Below are 25233 nucleotides of genomic sequence, written 5' to 3'. Positions count from 1 at the left end.
TAATTAATTCATTTTAATTGGAGGATAATTACTTTACAATATTGTGATGGTTTTTGTGATTTTTTTTTAAATGGCACATTCTGTTTTCAAAGTTTGGAGCCTGTGGTCTCCCCTACTCCCCCTCCCTACCCCACCCATCCGAGCAGCTGGAAAACCTAAATAACATAGTTAAAAAGAATCTGTTTGGATACATTGGGAGAACCAGCAAGACTGAGAAAAGTTGCAGAGCCAAAATGTCGTGTGAGATTCAGAGGTTTGCACCTGCTTTTCACATGGGGGTTGATCAATACGTTATGAAAGGGATGACCCACAGGCGGGGGAAGTAAGTGGAGCTTTCGACATACTTCGGAAACTGGAGAGACAAAAAAATGAGTTTAGGTCCACCGAGGAGAAGGGGCCCTGGGGAACCCCTGAGGCATTTAGTAGAGTGAGCAAAACTCAGTTCTCACAGGGATTAATGGCTCCAGGGTCAGATTAACTCAATCCCTGGGTGAATTAAAGGGCTTCCCTGGTGGCTCAGGTGGTAAAGAGTCTGCCTGCAGTGCAGGAGACCCAAGTTCAATCCCTGGATTGGGAAGATTCCCTGGAGAAGGAAATGGCAACCCACTCCAGTAATCTTATCTGAAAAATCCCATGGACGGAGGAGCCTGGTCAGCTACAGTCCATGGGGTCGCAAGGAGTCGGACACGACTGAGTGACTTCTCTTTCTTTCTCGATGAATTAAAGAGATCTGGAAAAGCTAGGGGCTCTAGTTTAGCTGCTTTAAAAAAAAAAAAAAAGGAAAAAACAATCCTCTCTGGAGATGAGTGGTTACATCTTCCAGGGACTCATACTTTGCCTAATTTTTTTATATGTGATGTTTGGCATTCAACCAGGTTACAAGAAAGTGATTGAAAAGCACAAGTCCGATTCAACAGTTCAAATGAGGTGGAGAGAGCTGAGCTGCCAGGTGCTGTCCAAGTAACCCATTTGTTGGTGGTGGCGATGGTGTTCAGTCACTCAGTCATTTCCAACTCTTTGCGACCCCATGGACTGCCGTACGCCAGGCTTCCCTGTCCTTCAGTATCTCCCAGAGTTTGCTCAAACTCCTGTCCACTGAGTCAGTGATGCCATCCAACCATGTATCCTCTGTTGCCTCCTTGTCTTCCGGCCTTCATTCTTTCCCAGCATCAGGGTGTTTTCCAATGGGTCGGCTGTTCACACCAGGTGGCCAAAGTTTTGGGGCTTCAACTTCAGCATCAGTCCTTCTAATGAACATTCAGGGTTGATTTCCTTTAGGATTGACTGGTTTGATCTTCCTGCAATCCAAGGGACTCTCAAGAGTATTCTCCAGCACCACAGTTTGAAAGCATTAATTCTTCAGCACTCAGCCTTCCTTATGGTCCAACTCTTACATCCATACATGACTACTGGAAAAACCATAGCTTTGACTATATGACCTTTGTCGGCAGAGTGATGTCTCTGCCTTTTAATATGCTGTTTAGGTTTGTCATAGTTTTTCTTCCAAGGAGCAAGAGTCTGTTTCATGGCTCCAGTCACCATCCACAGTGATTTTGGAGCTCAAGAAAATAAAGTCCATCACTATTTTCGTTTTCCCCCCATATGCAGATGACACTACCCTAATGGCAGAAAGCGAAGAAGAACTAAAGAGCCTCTTGAGGAAGGTGAAAGAGGAGAGTGAAAAAACCGGTTTAAAACTCAGCATTCAAAAAACTAATATCATGGCATCCGGCCCCATCACTTCATGCCAAGGAGCCCATTAAGATGAGTTAAAATGAAAGTGACAGTTAAGGCTTAACGATTTATGCGGCGAGACAAAGCAGACAAGAAACAGAAAGCACTGACCTTCTTCTGTTCTAGGTTCTCCAGGAATGGTGTGCCGGTCAAGAGTCAGCTGGAACAGCACAAATCTGGGGGTCATCTCATGACTATGGGAACCCTAAACAAAAGGTTGGTGCCTTCTATGGGCCCAAGATATGGAGGAGGGAAAGGTAAGGGACAGAAGTAGGAAAGTATGATTATTGAGCGGGAGTGGAGAGAAGCCTTTAAGATTTCCCCCGCCCCCTGATGTATGGATGACTGTGCTTATCAGGAGTCGTTGTCAGACCTCTTTACAAGGAAGGTGCCTGGGCAACAAGTACAATGTGAAGAGGGCAACCTTGACCCCAAAACTTTTGCTCAGCCACGTTTTTTTGACATCTGTCCACACTGGAGTGGGTAGCTAGGATTGCTTCATTGCCATGTTATGTAGGTGTAGCTTCTTTCCATGTTCCCAGTGCTTCAGTTTCCTTCCAGATTTTGTGTAAACCAAGAATAACCAAACTACAAGAACCTGACTAGAGATGTGCGTGACCTCCACCCTCTGAATAGCAAGTTTAATAAAGAATTTTTGAATGTGACCAGTCATTGACTGCTTCTCAAACCAGGGCCCCAACATAAGGAAGTGCCCAAAGATATGTGAATTATATGTTAGTAAAGTCATTAAAAAGGAAAAGAAGAAACCATGGCCAAATCTAATGCCACAAATATTTCCCCCTTTGCTTCCTTCTAAGATTTTTATAGTTTTAATTAAGTTTAGGTATTTGATCCATTTTGAACTAATTTTTGGATATGCTGTAAGTTAACAGTCCAACTTAATTCTTTTGCATGTGGATATTCCGTCTTCCCAGTGCCATTTGTTGGAAAGCCTGCTCTTTCCCCATTCAATGGTCTTGGCATCCTTATCTAAAATCAGTTGATCATATATAGGAGAGTTTATTTCTAGTTTTTAACTCTTCTATTTCTTTGGTCTATATGTCTATCCTTATGTCAGTATCCCCACTGCTTTACTTACAGTAGCTTTGTGGTACATTTAAAAATCAGAACATGTGAATCCTACAGCTCTTTTTCAAGATAGTTTTGGATATTTGGAGTTCCTTGAGATTCCATATGAATTCCAATTTTCTATGCCTGCACAAATTTTTGACAGGGATTGCACAGAATATACAGATCATTTTGGGTACTATTGCTACCTTAACAATTTAAAAATTCCCATCCATGAACATGGGATGTATTTCCATTTATTTAGGTCTTCTTTAATTTTCTTCAACAGTGTTTTATAGCTTCCAGTTTTCTTCCCCTTGGTTAGATTTATTCCTAAATATTTCATTCTTTTTGATACTGTCATAAGTGGAATTGATTTTTAAATTTCCTTTTTGGATGGTAAATTGCTATTATATAGAAATACAACCAATGTACATGTTGATCTTATATCCTTCAATTTGCTGAATTCATTTTATTACCTCTGACTTTTTAAAATGGATTTTAAAGGTTTTTCTAAATATAAAATTTTGTCACTTGTAAATGGAGATAATTTTACATCTTTTTCAATTTGGATGGTTTTTATATCATTTTCTTACCTACCTGTTCTGGCTAGAACTTGCAGTACTATGTTGAATAGAACTGGTAAATTGTAATTGTCTTATTCCTGATCTTACAGGAAAAGCTTTCAGTCATTCATCAATAAGTATGATATTAGCTGTGAGCTTTTCATATGTGGCCTTTATCATGTTAAGGATGTCCTCTTGTATTCCCTATCATGAAAGGGTGTTGGATTTTGTCAAAAGTTTTTTCTGCATCAATGGGGGTGATAATGTGTCTTTTTCCTTTATTTAAAAAAATGTGGTGTGTTGCACTGATTGATTTTTATAGGCCACACCATTCTTCCACTCTGAAAATGAATCTCTCTTGGTCATATTGTGTAATCCTTTTAATATGCCTGCTGTTGTTATTTAGTCGCTAAGTTGTATCTAACTCTTTGCAACCCCATGGACTGTAGCCCACCAGACTCCTCTGTCCTTGGGGTTTCCCAAGCAAGAATACTGGAGTGGGTTGCCATTTCCTTCTCCAGGGGATCTTTGCCACCCAAGGATACAACCTGCGTCCCTTGCATCGTAGGTGAATTCTTTACCACGGAGCCACCCAGGAAGCACCTTTCAATATGCTACCGATATTCTATATGGTTTGCTACTATTTTCTATTTTTATTTAAAAATATTTAATTATTTTATTTTTGTTCGTTTGGCTGCACCAGGCTTAGTTGTGGTTTTCAGGATCTTACGTCATGTGCTGTGGCATGCGGGATCTTTAGTTGCCACACGTTGGGTCTTGTTCCCTAACGAGGAACCAAACCTGGACTCCCTCGAAATGAGTTTGAAAGTGTTCCCTCCTTTTCAGTATTTTTTTGGGGAAAAGTTTGGGAGAGATGGGTGTTAATTTTTCATTAAATGTTTGATAAAATTCACCACTGAAATCATCCAATCTGGGCTTTTCTTTGTTGGGAGATTTTTGACTAGTGATTAAATCTCCTTCTTTATTATAGGTCTATTCAGATTTTCTATTTCATTTTGAGTCAGTTTTGGTAGATTGTGTATTTCTAAGCATCTGTCCATTTCATCTAGGTTATTAAGTTTGTTGGCATAGAGCTATTCATGAGTGCCAAGTTACCTCAGTCATGTCCAACTCTTTGTGAGCCTATGGACTATAGCCCACCAGGCTCCTCTGTCCATGGGATCCTCCAGGCAAGAATACTGGAGCAGGTTGCCATGCCCTCCTCCAGGGGATCTTCCTGACCCAGGGATCAAACCCATGTCTCCTATGTCTCCTGTGTTGGCAAAGGGGCACTTTACCACTAGCACTGCCTGGGAAGCCCAGAACTATCCATAGTATTCTCTTATAACCCTTTTTATTTTTGCAAAATCAATAACGTGTGTGTGTTTTTGTGTGTTGCTCAGTTGTGTCTGACTCTTTGAGCTCTGGCTCCTCAGCCTTTTCTAAACCCAACTTGAATATCTGGAAGTTCACGGTTCATATACTGTTAAAGCCTGGCTTGGAGAATTTTGAGCATTCCTTTGCCAGCGTGTGAGATGAGTGCAATTGTGCGGTAGTTTGAACATTCTTTGGCATTTCCTTTCTTTGGGGTTGAGATGAAAATTGACCTTTTCCAGTCCTGTGGCCACTGCTGAGTTTTCCAGATTTGCTGGCATACTGCATGCAGTACTTTAACAGCATCGTCTTTTAGGATTTGAAATGGCTCAACTGGAATGCCATCACCTCCACTAGCTTTATTTGTAGTGATGCTTCCTAAGGCCCACTTGACTTTGCATTTCAGGATGTCTGGCTCTAGGTGAGTGATCACACCATGGTGATTATCTGGGTTGTAAAGATCTTTTTTGTATAGTTCTGTGTATTCTTGCCATCTCTTCTTAATATTTCCTGCTTCTGTTAGGGCCATACCATTTCTGTCCTGTGTTGTGCCCATCTTTGCATGAAATGTTCCCTTGGCATCTCTAATTTTCTTGAAGAGATCTCCAGTCTTTCCCATTCTATTGGTTTCCTCTATTTCTTTACATTGTTCACTGAAGAAGGCTTTCTTGTCTCTCCTGGCTATTCTTTGGAACTCTGCATTCAAATGGGTATATCTTTCCTTTTCTCCTTTGCCTTTAGCTTCTCTTCTTTTCTCAGCTATTTGTAAGACCTCCTCAGACAACCATTTTGCCTTTTTGCATTTCTTTTTCTTGGGGATGGTCTTGATAACTGCCTCCTGTACAATGTCACGAACCTCTGTCCATAGTTCTTCAGGCACTCTATCAGATCTAATCCCTTGAATCTATGTGTCAGTTCCACTGTGTGGAACTAAGGGATTTGATTCAGGTCATACTTGAATGGTCTAGTGGTTTTCCCTACTTTCTTCAATTTAAGTCTGAATTTTGCAATAAGGAGTTCATGATCTGAGCCACAGTTAACTCTTGGTCTTGTTTTTGTTAGGTATGCATGTGCTTATAATTGTCATATCTTCTTACCACATTGAACCTTCACCAATATGTAACATTCTTTGTGCTTTGTAATTTTTTTTAACTTTAAAGTCTATTTTGTCTGACAATAATATAGCCTCTCCAGCCCTCCTTTGGTACTATTTAGATGAAACATCTTTTTTCTATCTTTTTACACTCAACCTCTCTGTGTCTTTGTAGCTAAAGTAACTCTTCGTGTGGACAGATGAACAGTGTTTCTTTATTCAATATCCCAACCTCTGCCTTTTAAGAAAGTTTAATCCATTTACTTTTTATTTTATTATTTCTTTATTTGGCTGTGCCAGGTCTTAGTGGTGGCATATGGGAATTTTTTTTTTTTTTTTTAGTTGCAGCATGTGAATTCTTAGTTACAGCATGTGGTTCCCAGTTTTCTGACTAAAAATGGTTTAGTTCTCTGACTAAGAATGGGACCTAGGCCCCCTGCGTTGGTTGCTTTTAAAACAATTATTGATATGTAAGAATTTCCTTCTACAATTTGGCTGTTTTCTGTGTATGTTTTGTTCCTCCTTTTCTCCATTACTGCCTGGTTTTGGTATTACTGACTTTTTGAAGTGTACCATTTTTTATTGCCCTTCTTTTTCCTCTTTCTTTTGTTTTCAAAAATTATTCTCTTAGTGGTTGTCTTGGGCATTGCAATTAACACAGCAAGCGTAAAACAACTTAGTTTTACTAGTACTAACATTTTCAATAGTATCAAAACATTTTGCTCCTATACATTCCTGTCACTACCCCTCTCTTTTGTTGATATGAAAATATATATATTATTATTATTAAGTGAAAGCAATATACAAACAATTTGTGTATAAAAATATATACACACCTGAATATATTTTAAAGACTGGATGCTAATACATTCAAACATTAACAGTGGATAGATATCTCTGTGATTTTCACCATTTTTTTTTTCTCATACTAGATTTCCTTTTCTAAATTTTCTACAATGAACATTTCTTTTGTGAAGAATTATAGTAATATATCTTACTAACTTTTAAAATTGTATTTATCCATTTATGGCTGTGCTGGGTCTTCATTACTGTCCGTGGGGTTTCTCTAGTTGCGGAGAGCGGTAGCTTCTCTCTAGTTGACTTACCTTGGCTTCTCTTTGAGGGCCCTTCTCTTGTTGTCAAGCACAGGCTCTATGGCCTTTGGGATTCAGTAGTTGTGGCCATGGGCTTAGCTGCCCTTCAGGCACGTGGGATCTCTCTGGACCAGGGACTGAAGCAGTGTCCCTGCACTGGGAGTGCAGAGCCTTAACCACTGGACCACCAGGGAAGTTTGATATATCTTATCAATTTAAAAATTATTTTATAATGTTATTAAAGTATAGTAAACAAAAATAGTAATAAAAGAAAGGGCAATTTTACTGGCTGTCTCTGTCGCTCTTTCTAGCCTTACCTCTCTACTCAATTCTCCATCATTCTCAATAAACAAGGGCTCAGCATCGCTACTATTTATTTTAGTATTTGCTAATATTTCCTAGCCTCAGAGAAGCCTACTAGGTAACGCGACGTAAAGATGAACGCTTACATTCTCTAGGTGATTTGCATTCACACCAAAATTTGAGGTTCCTGGAAACAGGGAGGTTTTTTTTTGGCGATGTCCCACCTAGCTTGTGGGATGTTAGTTCCCTAACCAGAGATTGAACCTGTGGCCTTTGCAATGGAAGTTCAGAGTGCTAATGATGGGACTGCCGGGGAATTTCCAAGAGGGAGTTTTTTTTTAATCTCCCTTTGTCATTTATTTTTTCCCCTTTTGTTTCATCCATTCATTCCCAGCTTGGGGGCATTTATTTGATTTACCTGTGTGCTCTCCTGCGGTTCTGTCCTTCCAGCCTAGTGGCCCTTCCTCCAGACGCCGACCATTGGTTGACTCCCTCAACACACCCCTGATTGGTGGCCGCAGACCGACCTCACTGTCCATCAAAGTTGGCGAGAAAGCTGCAGCGGGTCAGAATGGCGGCGGCTTCAGTCGGTGCCTACGGACTCCACGAGGCTGCGGTGGTCGCTGATGCTTAAGGTGCTGGCAGAGCAGCTGCGGCCTGGGTCTGGGCACGTGGGAGCTGTCGCTGGAGCTGGCGACGCGGTGTGGATGCAGGTCACGTTGGCGGCTGTGAGGCATGGCTGCAGTGCCAAGTGGGGCCTTCGCGGTGCGCAGCCTGGAGAGCAGGCCTAGTCTCAGGCGTGTCTCTCCTCTTTATATTGTTAGTGTCGTGGACTGCATCTTTATACTTTGTGCTCCCTTTAAAATAGGTTTTTGATGATTGTTTTGTGCATTTGCCTTTTAAATAATATATATAAGAAAAGGAGGAGTTGTGAACCAAAATGCGCTTCCCTGGTGGCTGAGTGGTAAAGAATCCGCCTGGAGAAGGAAACGGCAACCCACTCCACTATTCATGCCTGGAAAATCCCATGGACCGAGGAGCCTGGTGGGCTATAATCCATGGGGTCACAGAGTCGGACACGACTGAGCGACGTGTGTGTGTGTGTGTGTGTGTGTGTGTGTGTGTGTGTGTGTGTGTCTGTGTGTGTGTGTGTGTGTGTGTCTGTGTGTGGTGTGTGTGTCTGTGTGTGTGGTGTGTGTGTGTGGTGTGTGTGTGTGTGGTGTGTGTGTGTGTGGTGTGGTGTGTGTGTGTGTGGTGTGGTGTGTGTGGGTGTGGTGTGGTGTGGTGTGGTGTGTGTGTGTGTGTGTGTGTGTGTGTGTGTTTGAACCAAAATGCGCTTCCCTGATGGCTGAGTGGTAAAGAATCCGCCTGTAATGCAGGAGCCTTGGGTTCGATCCCTGGGTTAGGAAGATCCTCTGGAGAAGGAAATGACAACCCATTCTAGTATTTTTGCCTGGGAAATTCCGCGGACAGAGGAGCCTGGCGGGCTACAGTCCATGGTGTCCCATGAAAAAAAGTCGGACATGACTTAGCTATTAAACAACAACAAATGAACCAAAATGATAACATTGGCTTTTACCTTTACCTACGTAGTTACCTTTGCTGGTGTTTATTTCTTCTTATGGCTTCTAGTTACTATCTCATGTGCCTTCGTTCAGCTCCAAGAGCTTCCTTTAGCATTTATTTCTTTTAAGGCAGGGCTACTGGTAGTGAATTTTCTCAGCTGTTGTTTATCTGGAAATATCTTAATTTCTCCTTTCTTTCTGAAGGATAGTTTGCTGGGTAAAGAAGTCTTAGTTGAAAGGTGTTTTTCCTTTCAGCTGTTTATCTTTAAAAAAATTTTATTTATTTGGCTGCCTCAGAACTTTCTTGCTAGGAACACATTTCTCTCTAGTTGTGGACTCCGTATTTGTGGTATGTGGGCTTAGTTGCTTTGAGGCACGTGGGACCTTAGTTCTCTGACTGGGGATTGAACCTGTGTCTCCTGCATTGAAAGGCAGGGTCTTAACCGTTAGACCACCAGGGAAGTCTTAGCAACTGTTATGAGGATGCTTGGTACATGATAATTGCTTCTTTCTTGCTGTTTTCAGAAGTTTGTCTTTCTGCAACTTGACTATAATGTCTTTCAGGAATTTGACTGTAACGTGCTATCTTTGAATTTATCCTGCTTAGAGTTTTTTGAACTTTCTGAATCTGTGTATTCATGTACTTCATCAGATTTAGGAAATTTTTTGGCCATTATTTCTTTCAGTCTTTTGGGGGTAACTTTCTGTTTTCTTATGGGACTGTGTTTATGGTGTGTATGTTGCTATACCTGATGCTTGGACTTGCTAATTTCAGCTACCTTATCTTCACGTTTGCTGATCCTTTCTCCTACCTGTTCAAATCTGTTGTTGAGCCTCTCTATTGAAATGTTCATTTCAATTATTGTGTTTTACAGGTGCAGAATTTTTGCTTGGTTCATTTTCATAATTTCTATCTTTTTATTGATATTTTCCTTTTGTTTGTGTACATCTTCCTGATTTACTTTAGTTCTTTGTTTTCCTAAGCATATCCAAGACAGAAGCATTTCTTTCATATCAAAGACAAGAAATCCAAAATTTCTTGTCTTTGACTAGTAATTCCAATGTGTAGACTTCCTCAGGGAAGTTTTTATTGAGATCTTTTTTCTTGTGAATGAACCATAGTTTCTTTGTTTAATTTTATCACTTATACATTTTGAAATTAAGAAATATATTCCTTAACAACCCAAAGAATAAATAAATAAATCACAGTGGAAGTCCTGCATTATTTTGAACTGAATGATACTGAAATTGTAACATGGAAAAATTTGGATGTGTTTAAAGCTTTGCTTATGGGGAAATTTATAGCCTTAAATGTATGCATTAGAAAAAAAGGACTGAAAATTAACTATAATTTAAAGCACCTTAAGGAAGCTTTTAAAAAAAAGACCAAATTAAGTCCAAAGAAAATATAAAGGAGAAAATAGTAAAGATAAGAACAAATGTTAATGAAGTAGGAAAAAACTGCAGTAGAAATAATCCATAAAATCAACAAAACCAGTTGTTGGGTAAGATAAAGAAAATGGATAATCTTCTGGCAACATTGAGTAAATAAAGAGAGAAAGCACAATAACCAGTATTAGGAAAGATAAAGGGTTGTCTTACATACATACATAATGTCTTATAGTCATTAAATATGAGGATTTTTTAAAAACGTTATTTTAATAACTTTGAAAATTCTTGCCTGGAGAATCCCAGGGATGGGGGAGCCTGGTGGGCTGCTGTCCATGGGGTCGCACAGAGTCGGACACGACTGACGTGACACAGCAGCAGCAGCAGCAGCAGCAGCAGCAGAGACCTTTGTAGAGAAATAACAACTTACTAAAACGGGCACAAAGAGAAATAGAGGGACTTCCCTGGTGATCCGGTGGCTAAGACTCCATGCTTTCAATGCAGGAGACTGAGTTTTATGCCTGGCCAGGGAACTATCTCCCACGGACTTCCCTGGTGATCCGGTGGCTAAGACTCCATGCTTTCAATGCAGGAGACTGAGTTTTATGCCTGGCCAGGGAACTATCTCCCACGGACTTCCCTGGTGATCCGGTGGCTAAGATTCCATGCTTTCAATGCAGGAGACCTGGGTTTGATGCCTGGTCAGGGAACTATCTCCCACATGCTGCAACTACGAGTTTGCATGCCATAACTAAAAACAAACCAACAAAAGAAATAGAAAATGTAAATAATCTTACACATATTTTAAAAAGTGTCTCTGTAATTAAGAACTGGCCCCAAGAAAACTACAAGCCCAGATGACTTCACTGTGATTTCTGCTAAGAGTGAAGACATAGCACCAATATTACACACATTATCCCTGTGTTTGAATAAGAAAGAACTTTTCTTAATTCATCTTGTGACACCAGCATAACCTTGAAATAAAGCCCCAGCAAAGACGTATGAGACAGGAAAGTTAGAGATCAATCTTACTCTTGAACTCACATGCAAAAGTTCTTATGAATTTGAGCAAGTGTTTGTAACATGTAAAAAGAGTAGTAAATCATGACCAAATTGGTTTCTTCCAAGAATGCAAGTTTGGTTTAACATTCAAAAATCGATTATTGTAATTAATCATATGAACATAATAAAGGAAAAATAAAATTATCTCAAGTGATGCAAAGGAAGCATTTGATAAATTTAACAATTTTTAATGACAAAAACTTGCAGCAAACTAGAAATATATTATTGTTGTTCAGTTGCTCAGTCTTGTCTGATTCTTTGTGACCTCAAGTACTGCAGCATGCCAGGCTCTCCTGTCCTCCACTATCTCTTGGAGTTTGCTCAGATTCATGTCCACTGAGTTGGTGATGATATCTCTGCCATTCCCTTTTCCTTTTGTCTTCAATCTTTCCTAGCGTCAGGGTCTTTTCCAGTGAGTCAGCTCTTTGCATCAGGTGGCCAAAGTACTGGAGCTTCAGCTTCACCAACAGTCCTTCCAATGAATATTCAGGGTTGATTTCTTTAGGATTGACTGGTTTGATCTCCTTGCTGTCCAAGGGGCTCTCCAGGGTCTTCTCCAGCACCACAGAAAGCATATAGCACCCTTACTCTGCTAAAGAATATCAACAAAATATCTAAAGCAAAAACATACTTAAGGGTGGGGTAGTGAAACTGGAATTCCTGTCACCATTTCTGGCTTACCAGGTGGCACTAGTGGTAAAGAATCTGCCTGCCAAATCAAGAGATGTAAGAGATGCGGGTTTGATCCCTGGATCGGGAAGATCCCCTGAAGTAGAAATGGCAACCCACTCCAGTATTCTTGCCTGGAGAATCCCATGGACAGAGGATCCTGGTGGGCCACAGTTTATAGGGTTGCAAAGAGTCGGACATGACTGAAGTGACTTAGCATGCACACACACGTCACCACTTCTTATTAACATTGCACCGGAGGTCCTAGTCAGTACAATAGGACAAAAGAATATAGCAAAAGAATTGTAAAGGAAGAAATAAAAGTCACCATCTGCAGATCACATTATTGTATCTGTAAAAAACTGAAAAAAATCTATGCACAGATGTAATATATAATTTATATAGCAAAGTCACTGGATATAAAATCAAAACACAAAAACCAATTGTGTTTCCTGGTACCAACTCTAGAAAAAGACATTTGAAAATGATGCCATTTGCAATCATATCAAAAAACATTAAATACCTATGATTGACTCTAATGAGAGCAGTGCAAGAATTCTACACAGAATAAACACAAATGCAAATAAAAAAGCATTATTGAGAAAATTAAAATCTAAACAAACAGAAAAATATACTGTGATCATGGATTGGAAGACAATATGGTTAAAACATTTTCTTTTTTTAGCCATGCTGCATGGCACATGGGATCTTAGTTTCCCGACCAGGTATTGAACCTGTGCCCCCTGCATTGGCAGCACGAAATCTTAACCACTGGACTGCCAGGGAAGTCCCCATGAAAACATTAATTCTACATCAACATCTACTGATCTATAGATTCAGTGAAATCCCAATCAATAGCTTGGTAGGGAGTGTGTGTGTGTTGGTGGGAATACAGAATGGTGCAGCCCAAATGGAAGACAGTATGGAGGCTCCTCATAAAACTAAAACTGGAACTACCTTACCATCCAGCAGTCCTGCTTCTGGATATAAACTCAAAATAATTGGAGTCAGGATCTCAAAGAGATACTTGTACTTTTACATTCATTGATGAGTTATTTACAATAGCAAAGCTATGGAAACAACCTATGTGATCATCAATGAATAAATGTATAAAGGAAATATTACATATATATGTATGTATATATATATATATATATACACACACACACACAGTAGAGTCTTTTCCAGGCTTAAGAAAGAAGGAAGTTCTGCCCTTTGCTACAACATGGATGAGTTTGGAGGTCATAATGTTACTTGAAATAAGCCAGACACAGAAAGACATATACTGTATGATTCCACTTATGTGAGGGATTTGTAGTCAAATTTATAGACAGGATATAGAATTATGGGTGCCAGGAATTCAGGGAGGGAGAATGGGGAGTTACTGTTTACCTGGTATAGTGTTTCAGTTATGGAAGATGAATAAGTCCCAAGATCTACTATATAGCATTATGAGGGCTTCCCAGGTGGCACTAGGGGTAAAGAACCCACCTGCCAATGCAGGGGACATAAGAGACACAGGTTGGCTACCTGGGTCAGGAAGACTCCCTGGAGGAAGGTATGGCAACTCACTCCAGTATTATTGCTTGGAAGTCCCATGGACAGAGGAACCTGGCTGACCCCAGTCCATAGGGTCACAGAGTTGGACACGACTGAAGCAACAGCATGCACAGCATAATGCATATAGTTAAAAATACTGTATTGTATACTTAAACATTTTCTACGTGAGTATATCTTATATTAAATTGTCAAAAAATACAGAAAAGAAGCATTTAGAGGTGATGGTAAGTTTATAGCATTGTTTATGGTGATGGTTTTAAGGGTATTTATCTTCAAATTCATAGAAATATACACATTAAACATGTACGGCTGTTTTGTATGTTAGTCCTACGTTAATTAAATAAATGCAATTGTTTTTTAACTTTTAATTGTAGATTGGAATTTAGCTGATTAACAGTGTGTTAATTTCAGGTGTACAGCAAAGCAGTTCAGTTATACAAGTATCTGTTCTTTTTCAAATTCTTTTCCCAATTTGGTTGTAGAATATTGAGCAGATTTCTCTGTGCTCTACAGTAGATCCTTGCTGGTTATCCATTTTAATTACAGCAGTGTGTTCATGTCAATCCCAAACTCCCTAACTATGCCTCCCCCTAAACCTCCCCCCGCATCCCCATCCCTAACTATGCCTCCCCCTAAACCTACCCCCTCATCCCCGCCCTGTAACCATAGGCTTGCTCTCTAAGTCTGTCTGTTTCTGTTTTGTAAATAAGTTCATTTGTGTATCTCTTCTTTTTAGATTCCACGTATAAATGATATCATGCGATATTTCTCTTTCTCTGTCTGACCTAATTCACTCAGTGTTTTAATCTCTAGATCCATCCATTGTTGCTGCAAATGGCATTATTTTATTCTTTTTAATGGCTGAGTAATATTCCACTGTATATATGTACCACATCTTCTTTATCCACTTTCTGTTGATGGACATTTGTTTAAATGTTTAACAACTTTTTAAAGAGTTTAAACAATGTTTTTAAAAGGTGAATTTACAATTTGTTTACTCTTTGCTTCTCTGTGATACTTGAGTTGACTTTTGTTCCCTTTGATTAGTAATTTTCATTTATGAAATAGTTTAAAAAGACTTTTTTAATCCTAAAATGTTTTTGGTTAAACAGATGTCTTTACATGATTTTGTACATTTTACATATTAAAAAAAAAACGTTTACCAAAAATCTCATGTTAGCTGCTCTATGGAGAATGGCCTGTAGGGGGCGAGAGTGGAAGCGGGCAGAGCATTTTGGAGGCTTTTGGAGATAAAGACTGAATAAGGACAGACGTTTGATAGATTGCCTTTCTAAATTAAAGTGTCTACAGAAGCTAATGCAACAATGTAAATCAACTACATGTCAATAAAAAATTAATTAAAAGATAAAATGTCTCAGAAAATATCCAAAAGAACAGAAATAGGATGTGTAACTTCTAAATTAAGTGTCAGAGAAAAATGGAATGACCAAAATTCCAAACAAGTCAAGGAAGGTGAGAAAAAGAAATATAGCAACTTAGGGGCCACCAGAAAGTACCTAATAAATCCAAACACATTAGGAACTGCAATTAATGTAGATAGTCTAAATCTACATGAGTCCATACAGTGCCACAAGCCGTACGTCACAACTGAGCATTTGAAATGGGGATGGTCTGAACTGAGGTGTGCTGTAGTGTGAAATGCACCCCAAAATTTAGAGACCTGGGATTTTTGAAAAAGTGAAATATTCCTTATCTTATATTGATTTTTTTTGAGGTGATAACATTTTGGATATGTTGTTAAATAAAACATGTTATTCAAATGAATTTCACCATTTTGTTCATCTTTTGATTGTGGCTGCTAGAAAAACTTAAATTAGAGAGATGGCACACTTTACATTGCTGTTGGACAGCACCAGTATGGTGTGGGGGAGTGTGCCTGCTGACATGCCCAGCTCTTTGCAACTCTCTGGACTGTAGCCCGCCAGGCTCCTCTGTCCATGGGATTTCCCAGACAAGAACACTGGAGTGGGTCGCCATTCCCTCCTCCAGGGGGTCTGTATAATACTTGAATTAAAAGACAAATATTTTCTGGCTGGCTAAGAAAAATTAAAATCCAGAAACATATTGCTTGCATTTAAACTTACACAATGTAACAAGTTGCCAATAAAGGGTGTCAACAGCCAGAAAGAAAGTTTAAGTCTATTATTATTGGATGGCATAGACTATTTTTTTTGGCTGTGCAATGCAGTATGTGGAATCCTAGTTCCTTAACCAGGCATGGAATCTGCCCCCCTGCAGAGAAAGCACGGAGCTGTAACCCCTGGACCACCAAGGAAATCCTGGACTGCATAGACTTTAATGTAGGAAGCCTTACTAGGTATAACTCAGTCTTGGTCATGAAAATATGACAGTGTCACAATAAATAAAGCAAAAATCGACAGAAGTACTCAAACATGTATATACTGTGAATTGAAATGTGCTATTGATGTAAAATGCTCCAAAGAATTTGAAGACCTGAAATGGAGGGCGGGGTATCTAAAATACCTTACATTAGGTAACTACATCACCAAAGTAGGAGATTTTTACAGCATCCTTCTTAGCAACTGGTACTCCAACCAGACAAAAAGTGAGGATATACCGCAGAAGATGAAAACTAACTTGAAAAAAATACATGCACTCCAACGTTCATAGCAGCACCACTGACATAGCCAAGACAAGGCAGCAACCTAAATGTCGACAGATGAATGGATAAAGATGTGGTACATACGCACAGTAGAATATTACTCGGCTGTAAAAAAGGTGAAATAATGCCATTTGCACCAACATGGGTGGACCTAGCGATGATCATACTAAGTGAAATAAGTCAGAGAAAGACAGATATCACACGTATCACTTATATGTGTGTTTTGTTTATTTGGCTGTGCTGGGTCTCAGTTGTGGCTCATGGGATCATGGATCTTTAGTTGCAGTGTGCAAACTCTTATTTGTAGCATGTGGGATCTAGTTCCCTGATCAGGGACTGAACCCCGGCCTCCTGCTTTGGAAGCTCCAAGTCTTAGCCACTGGACCACCAGGGAAGTCCCATGGAATTTTAAAAAATGATACAAATGAACTTATTTACAGAACAGAAATAGACTCACATAGAAAGCAAATTTATGCTTACCAAAGGGGGAAGGGAGGGAGGGATAAATCGGAAATTAGGGATTAACAGATATGCACTACTATATATAAAATAGATAATCAACATGGACCTATTTATAGCACAGAAAACTGTATTCAGTATCTTGTAATTACTTATAATGGAAAAGAATCTGAAAAAGAATATCTATATATATATGTAACTGAATCACTTTGCTGTATACTGGAAACATTGTAAATCAATTCTACTTCAGTTTAAAAATAGTAATGATCTAGATTTGAACAACACAGTAAACAAACTTGATCATGAAACATGCACAGAGCCTCTGAAAAATACACAACAAATATTTGAGGAGCCAGTTGGAATGTAAAATGGTGTAACCACAATGGAAAAACAGTGTGGCGATTCCTCAGAAAATTTAAACAGCCAATATTTAGTGTTTTGAAAAGAAGAAACATGGTAAACTTCACATTAGAAATATTATCAATGAGAAAGAGGACCTAATTACAGAGACTGCAGATGCTGAAGAAGCATTAAGAAAACATAGAAGCTTCCTTGGTGGCTCAGTGGTAAAGAATCCTCCTGCCAACGCAGGAAACACAGGTTCCATCCCTGGTCCTGGAAGATCTCCACAAGCCTCGGAGCAGTGGAGCCCGAGTGCCACAACTACTGAGCCTGTGCTCTAGAGTCCGAGAGCTGCAGCTACTGAAGCCGGCATAAGAGAAGCCACTCCAGTGAGAACCCCGTGCACCACAGCTAGAGTAACCTCTGCCCTTTGCAGTGAAAGAAAAGCCTGCACACAGTAACAAAGACCCAGCACAGCCAAAAAAAAAATTTAGAAAGTATTATGGTTGAGAAAGGGGACATAATTATTGAGGCTGCAGAGGTTGAAGAAGCATTAAGACATAGAGAATGATGAAAATTTTATTCACCAATATAACATCTATTCACCCATCACTGAGAAAACATAGATAAAATATCCACATTTCTAGAAAAATGTAACTTAACCCAAATCACTAAAAAACACATCTAAAGAATTGAAATAAAGCAGAGACATCACTTTGCCAACAAAGGTCCATAAAGTCAAAGCTGTGGTTTTCCCAGTAGCCAAGTACAGATGTGAGAGTTGGACCGTAAAGAAGGATGAGTGCCAAAGAATTGATGCTTTCAAACTGTGGTGTTGGAGAAGACTCTTGAGAATCCCTTGGACTGCAAGGAGATCAAACCAGTCAATCTAAAGGAAATCAACCCTGAGTAGTCATTGGAAGGACTGATGCTGAAGCTGAAGCTCCAATACTTTGGCCATTTAATGCGAAGAGCTGACTCATTGGAAAAGACCCTGATGCTGGGAAAGATTGAGGGCAGGAGGAGAAGGGAGTGACAGAGGATGAGATGGTTGGAAGGCATCACCAACTGAATGGACATGAGTTTAAGCAAACTATGGGAGATAGTGAAGGACAGAGAAGCCTGATGTGCTGTAGTTCATGGGGTCACAAAGAATCAGACATGACTTAGCGACTGAACAGCAACAAAGACTGGAAAGCTCATTAAAGACATTGAATAATAACTTTCAAACCTTCCCATACCCAAACCCAGAAACCCACACCTTCCTCACAAATAAGGCACCAGATCCAGAAGTTTTCACAAAACAGTCCAACTATTATTATCTGTGGAACTAATAATGCTAACCATATACAAACTAGTTCAGAATACAGGGAGAAAAAAAAAACACACACCCAGTTTCTTTCATGAGGCCAGCTCTGCCTTAATACCAAACCCTGACAAGGATAATATGAGTCAGAAAACCCACAGACTATCTCCCTTTTAAACTTAGAGATGCAAAAATCTTCTATAAAATATCAATTGATTCTGTAATGTATTAAACATATATCATGATCAAATTGGATTTGTTCCAGGAATAAAAGGTTGGATTAACATTAGAACACTGAGGAACAGAATTCACATTGTCAGTCTGAAGGGGAAAAATCATGTGATACTTTCAGAGAGGCAGAGAAAACATTTAATAAAGTTCAACATTTATTTATGTGTTAAAAAGATCTCTTAGGAACAGAAGGGGATCTTTCTTAATCTAATTAGGGCCACCTAAAAAACCCTACAGTAGATTCATCACTAAGATAAAACCATTAAAAAGCATTCACTCAAAGATCGGAAATAAGACAAGGATGCCCATTTTAGGGACTTTTTCTTCGATGTTATTGTGATGATTACAAACATCTATTGCATGATATATACCAGCAACAGATGTTAGAAGATATCATTTTAAAAAGAGATGAGATTTATTATAGCACAAACACATGTAAACCACTTAGAAATAAAATGGTACACGATATTTATAGAGAATATTATTATTATTCAGAAACATTCAAGAGGACCTAAATAAAAAGAGAGTTATACCATGTTCATTGATTGAATGATTCAGTGTTACAAAGGTATCTGTACTGTCCAATTTGATCTCCAGATTCAATGAAGTCCTTTTCTTAAATTAAAAAAAATTTTTTTAATTGGAGGATAATTGCTTTACCATGTTGCGTTGGGTTCTGCCACACCACAACACAAGCCAGTCCTACCTATATATGTGTCTCAATGCAGTTCTAATAAAAATCTCAACTTTGTTTTTCATGCAATTTGACAAGCAGAGTAAAGTACTGTACATAACCAAGATAATCCTGAAGATGCAGAATAAGAAGAGCTCTGTCTTCCCAGATAGCAGGGCTTATTGTACTCATCATATTAGTGAAGGCAGTGTGGTACTAGTATTGGTATAGACACATCAGCCCTTGGAATAGTTTATCATCTGCCTGGCTTCCTCCTGAGACATGAAAGATGCTCTCAGAGGACTTTCCAGCCATCAGGGTGATAGACCTGTGACAACTTATTGCATCCTCTAAACTAGATAAAATCTGGCATACATAATGTGTGCGTGTGTGCTGAGTCATGTCCAGCTGTTTGTGATCTCATGGAGCATACATTATTAGCCCTGGGGTTTTTTGGAGGGGCTTCCTACTTATACAGATTTTTGATCTAAGATTGGAGTACATCTACAATGGATGCCTGCATGAAATGAATTAGTGTTTGCCAAAATAGGCTCTTACTGAGGTTAGAGTTTGATTTAGATAATGTTTGTGTACATTTATTCATCATCCATTTGGTCACTCTTTTATTTGTACGTCCAGCCATACATACATTCAGTCTGCCCACACATCTATCTACTGCCCATCCACACATCCTTCCATCCATTCATTTATCCATCCAATCAGCCATCCATCCATCCCTCAACACATCCATCCACTCAACTATCCATCCAACCATCCATCTATCCATCCATCAGCACATCCATCCACTCAACTATCCATCCATCTATCCACCCACCCATCCACTTTCACTCATTTACCCATTCATTCATCATTTATCAACCCATTGAAACATCCGCCTATTTATCCATCTATGCTTCTCAGTCTGCCTACATATCTGTATGGTTATAGAAAAGAGCTTGCACAGTCTACTAGTTACCTACTGATGCATAACGTCCCCCAAAATTAGTGGTGTAAAACAAGTGTTTTATTTGCTCATAACCCTGCAAATTGACCCAACAGGGCTTGACAGGGATGGTTAGTTTCAGCTCTGCGGATCCGGGCAGTTCACCTGGGGCTGGTGTTAACTATAAGGACTTACTCTCACATCGTTCATCCTCCAGGGCTCTCCAGCCACCCATCGTCTCTCACCAGACAACTGTACTTCTTCACACGGCCACTCAGGTCTCCGAGAAGGCGAACGTTGCAAGCCGCTTGGCCTCCTTTTTTTTGTTTAGTTTTTTTCCCTAATTCATTTATTTTTTATTGACATATAGTTTACTATGTTGTTCATTTGTTATACAGCAGAGTGATTCGGTTGTACATGTATATATACATTCTTTTTAAAATATTTTTCCATTATGGTTTATCACTGGATATGTTTTAAAATTGGAGGATAGTTGCTTTACAACACTGTGTTCATTTCTGCTGTACACCAACGTGAATCAGCTACAAGTGTGCCTTTATCCCCTCCCTCTTGAGCCTCCCGCCTACCCCTTTAGGTTTCCACAGAGCACCGAGCTGAGCTCCCTGTGTGATACAGCAGCTTCCCGCTAGCTGTCTAGTATAATCTACACATGGTAGTGTATATATATCAATGCTACCCTCTCGATTTGTCCTGGCCTATATACTTCCCTGGTGGCTCAGATGGTACAGCGTCTGTCTACAATGCGGGAGATCTGGGTTCAAGCCCTGGGTTGCGAAGATCCCTGGAGAAGGAAATGGCAGTCCACTCCAGTACTCTTGCCTGGAAAATCCCATGGACAGAGGAGCCTGGTAGGCTACAGTCTGTGGGGTCGCAAAGAGTCGGACACGACTGAGCGACTTCACTTTCACTTTTCACTTTCCTGCGGACTAGGTTCTGGAATTCCTGGAATGTCACTTCTGTAACATTCTGTCAAAGTAAGTCAGTCAATTTACTCAGCCATGATGGTTTGAGAACCTGTCACGTCCTGGTAAAGAGAGGAACAGGACGGACACGTTCCCTGCCCCCACGGAGCTCGCCTTCTGGTTCCTGCGCTTTCTATAGAGACGCCAGCTGCACTAACAGGTGCAGCAGGTCTGAGGTCTCCATCCCCCATGGGTGACTTTTCTCCCCTCCCATGATAGGTCGAGTTTTTTCTAGACCCCCTTCATCAGAATGGACTACTTTTCTAGGCTTCAGTTTCCGGGCAGGGGTCCCAATTCCCTTTCCTCAGCCTCTGAGCCACATCAGAGCCACGTAGCTGTCCCCAAGGGATACCAGATCCCCATTGCTTCACCCTGAGAGTCCACTTTTCGGACTAACCCTCCCACCTCAATCCATAGAGCAACAGCCCCTGCATTGTCACTCTGGCTTTAATTTCTCTCTTCCAGGAGCAGCTAGGGATGTTTCTTTCTTCAAGTTCATTGATATATTGTGACATATTAAAATTTTTGAAAATATTTGTTTTTATTTATTTATTTGGCTGCACCGGGTCTTAGTTGCCACAGGTGGGATCCAATTCCCTGACCAGGGATCAAACCCGGGCCCTCTGCTTTGGGAGCTCAGTCTTAGCCACTGGACCACCAGGGACGTCCCTGTATGTTGTAATATTTCATTAGACTTTATTTGGATGTCTATGAGTTTGTAGCAGGAGCAGGGTCTGTCTGTCTCCGCTGAGACCACTCTGGAAAGATTTGTTGTTGAGTAGCTCAGTCGTGTCCAACTCTTTGAGACCCCATGGCTTGTTGTTGTTGTTCACTCGCTAAGTCATTCATGTCTGACTCTTTGAGAGCCCATGGACTGCAGCACACCAGGCTTCTCTGTCCTTCATCATCTCCTGGAGTTTGCTCAAACTCATGTCCATTGAGTCAGTGATGCTATCCAACCATCTCATCCTCTGTCGCCTCCTTCTCCTCCTGCCCTCAGACTTTCCCAACATCAGGATCTTCTCCAGTGAGTTGGCTTTTCACATCAGGTGGCCAAAGTGTTGAGCTTCACCTTCAGCATCAGTCCTTCCAATGAATATTCAGGGTTGGTTTCCTCTAGGGTTGACTGGTTTGCTCTCCTTGCTGTCCAAGGGACTCTTGAGACTCTTCTCCAGTACTACAGATAGAAAGCATCAATTTTGAGTTTCTGTAAAACAAACCTGCAAGGGAGATTTGCATGCTGGAGGTTAATTAATTGTAGAATGCTGTCAGGCTCAGCTTGCGGGAGGGCATTGGGACTCTGCAGAGGGAAGAGCTGGGCTCTGATGACAGATACTTCAGTGGGTCTCATGGGAAGCTCTGAAGCTGGGGTGGCTCTTCAAAATCATTCCCACACCTCCCCCCCCAACCACCAAGTTCTGGCCAAACCTCAAACCTCTTTATCACTTTGTGCTTTTTGGAGATCAATGCCAGGAGGAGACTAGTAGGTGATTCCTGCTTTCCACCATCTCTTTTGTGAAGAAATGAAGATGCAAAGTCAACTACTACCTGAATGGGAAAGGGACAGGAGAAATAAATAATAGCATCAGCAACGATGTATGTGCTCACTCAGTTGTGTCTGACTCTTTGTGACTCCATGGACTGTAGCCCGCCAGGCTCCCCTGACTGAAATTTTCAGGCAGGAATATTTGAGTGGGTTGCCACATCCTCCTCCAGGGAATCTTCCCAACCCAGGGACCGAACTCTCATCTCCTGCGTGTCTCCTGCATTGCAGGCTGATTCTTTTACTGCTGGGCCATCGGGGAAGCCCGACAACGATGGCCAGTGTTTCCTGAGCACCTAGTTGTGCCAGGAGCCACTCCACTCAGCATTTGGTATATCTTAAAAATTTTTTTTAATTTATTTTTGACTATGCTTTGTTGCTTCAGGGGCTTTTCTCTAGTTGTGGCGAGTGGGGGCCACTTCCCCATTGCAGTGCACGAGCTTCTCATTGCAGTGGCCTCTCTTGTTGCACAGCATGGACTTCGGGACACGTGGGCTTTCAGTAATCGTGGCTCCCGGGCTTAGAGCACAAGCTCAGTGGTTGTGGCACACAGGCTTAGTTGCTCCGGGGCATGTGGAATCTTCCTGGACCAGGGAATGAACCTATGTCCCTTGCATTGGCAGGCAGATTCTTATCCACTGAGCCGCCGGGGAAGCCCAGCACTTGGCACATCTTAACTCTTCCCAGGTAATGGGGTTGTGGGGAGGGTCAGGATGATATATTAGTTCATGGGGCTGCCCTAACAAAGGACCACAGCCGGAGTGACCTAAACAACAGAAGTGTATCTTCTCACAGTCCTGCAGGCTGGAAATCCAAGCTCACGGTGTCAGCAGTGCTGCTGCCTTCTGAAGCCTTGCTCCTAGGTTTGCAGAGACCACTCTGTGTCCTCACGTGGTCTTACCTCTGTGTGTATGTGTGTCCTAATCTTTTCTTTCTCTTAAATTATTTTTCAATTGACATATAGTTGCTTTACAATGTTGTCTTAGTTTCAGGTGTGCAGCAAAGTGAATCAGGTATACATATGCATATCTCACTCTTTTTTAGATTTTTTTCCCATTTAGGTCAACACAGAGCATTGAGTATTGTTCCCTGTGTGGTACAGTAGGTTCTCACTAGTTACCTGTTTTATACATAGTAGTGAGTATATGTCAATCCCAGTCTCACAATTGATCTCACCCCACCTTCCCTCCTTGGCATCCATGTCTGTTTTCTACGTGTGTGTCTCTATTTCTGCTTTGCTAATAGGTTCATATGTACCATTTTTCTAGATTCCACATATATGTGTTAATATCTATTTGTTTTTGTCTTTCAGACTTACTTCACTTTGTACAACAGTCTCTAGGCTCATTCACGTCTCTGCAAATGGCACAGTTTGGTTCCTTTTTATGGCTGTGTAATAGTCCATTATATATATGTGCCACATCTTCTTTATCCATTCTTCTGTCGATGGATGGCCTTCTCTGATGGCTCAGTGGTAAATAATCCATCTGCCAGTGCAGGAGACATGGATCCAATCCCTGATCCAGAAAGATCCCTTGGAGAAGGAAATAGCAACTCACTCCCATTCTTGCCTGGGAAATCCCATAGACAGAGGAGCCTGCTGGGCTACAGTCCATGGGGTCTCGAAGTGTTGGACACGACTTAGTGGCTGAACACCACCACCAATAATTAGTGAAGCTGAACATCTTTTCATGTGCCTCTTGGCCATCTGTCTTCTTGGGAGAAGTGTCTATTTATATTTTCTGCCAATTTTTTGGATAAAGTTGTTTGTCTACTTGATATTGAGTTGCATGAGCTGTTTGTCTATTTTGGAGATTAATCCCTTGTCAGTTGCTTCATTTGCAAATATTTTCTCCTCTTCTGAGGGTTGTCTTTCCATCTTGATTATGGTTTCCTTTGCTGTGCAAAAGCTTTTAAGTTTAATTAAGTCCCATTTGTTTATTTTTGTTTTTATTTTCCTTACTTCAGGAGGTGGATCAAAAAAGATCTTCTTATAAGGACACCAGTCACATTGGATTAAGGCCCACTCGAATCACCTTAATTTTCTCCCATAAGGCGCCATCTCCAAATATAGTTACATTGGCAGATACTGGGGTTTGAACTTCAACAAATGAATTCTGGGGGGAACACAATTCAGCATCCATTACAGGCTGGGCAGTTCCTGTGCTCTGCTTTTTGGAGAAAACAACCCTGGAAAGGGGAAAGGCTACATCCCCCTGAGAAATTCTGGAGAAAGGGGACTGAAAACTAGAAGAGGCTGGAGTCCTGTTCCCTGTTGCAGAGAGACTGCAGGTCCCCGGAGAGGAAATGACTCAATGGTGTCTCTGGGCAGCTGAAGCCACAGAGCGCCTCAAAGAGTTTCCTGTACCTAAACCCAGCCTGAATACCAGCCTCCTGAGCAAGGCTCAGGAGTAGCAGAGAGTGCACCACTCTAGAGAGACTATAGGGGCACAAACAGGGGCTGGGTGGATCAGAAGAAGCTGGGCACCGTGTGCGTGCGCGGCTTAAGAATCAGACGATGGGAGGGACATAGGTAATCTATGGCTGATTCATGCTGATGTTTGGTAGAAACCAACACAATACTGTAAAGCAATTACCCTTCAATTAAAAATAAACAATCAGAGAAGATCCC

The 25233-nt window shown here is 40.7% G+C and overlaps 1 long non-coding RNA gene across 1 annotated transcript; it reads left to right on the top strand.

Annotated features, from left to right (window-relative positions):
- Window positions 1–678: 678 nt before the first annotated feature.
- Window positions 679–25227, top strand: LOC139184089 (uncharacterized). The gene is made up of 4 exons (XR_011567544.1): window positions 679–1950; window positions 7683–7867; window positions 23225–23288; window positions 24570–25227. It is a non-coding gene; the product is annotated as an uncharacterized lncRNA (long non-coding RNA).
- Window positions 25228–25233: the final 6 nt, after the last annotated feature.

This window comes from Bos indicus, chromosome 7, assembly GCF_029378745.1.
Source record: "Bos indicus isolate NIAB-ARS_2022 breed Sahiwal x Tharparkar chromosome 7, NIAB-ARS_B.indTharparkar_mat_pri_1.0, whole genome shotgun sequence".
Classification (NCBI taxonomy): Eukaryota; Metazoa; Chordata; class Mammalia; order Artiodactyla; family Bovidae; genus Bos; species Bos indicus.
The sequence above is the reverse complement of the archived record's forward strand: the minus strand, read 5'-3'. Positions and strand labels throughout refer to the sequence as shown.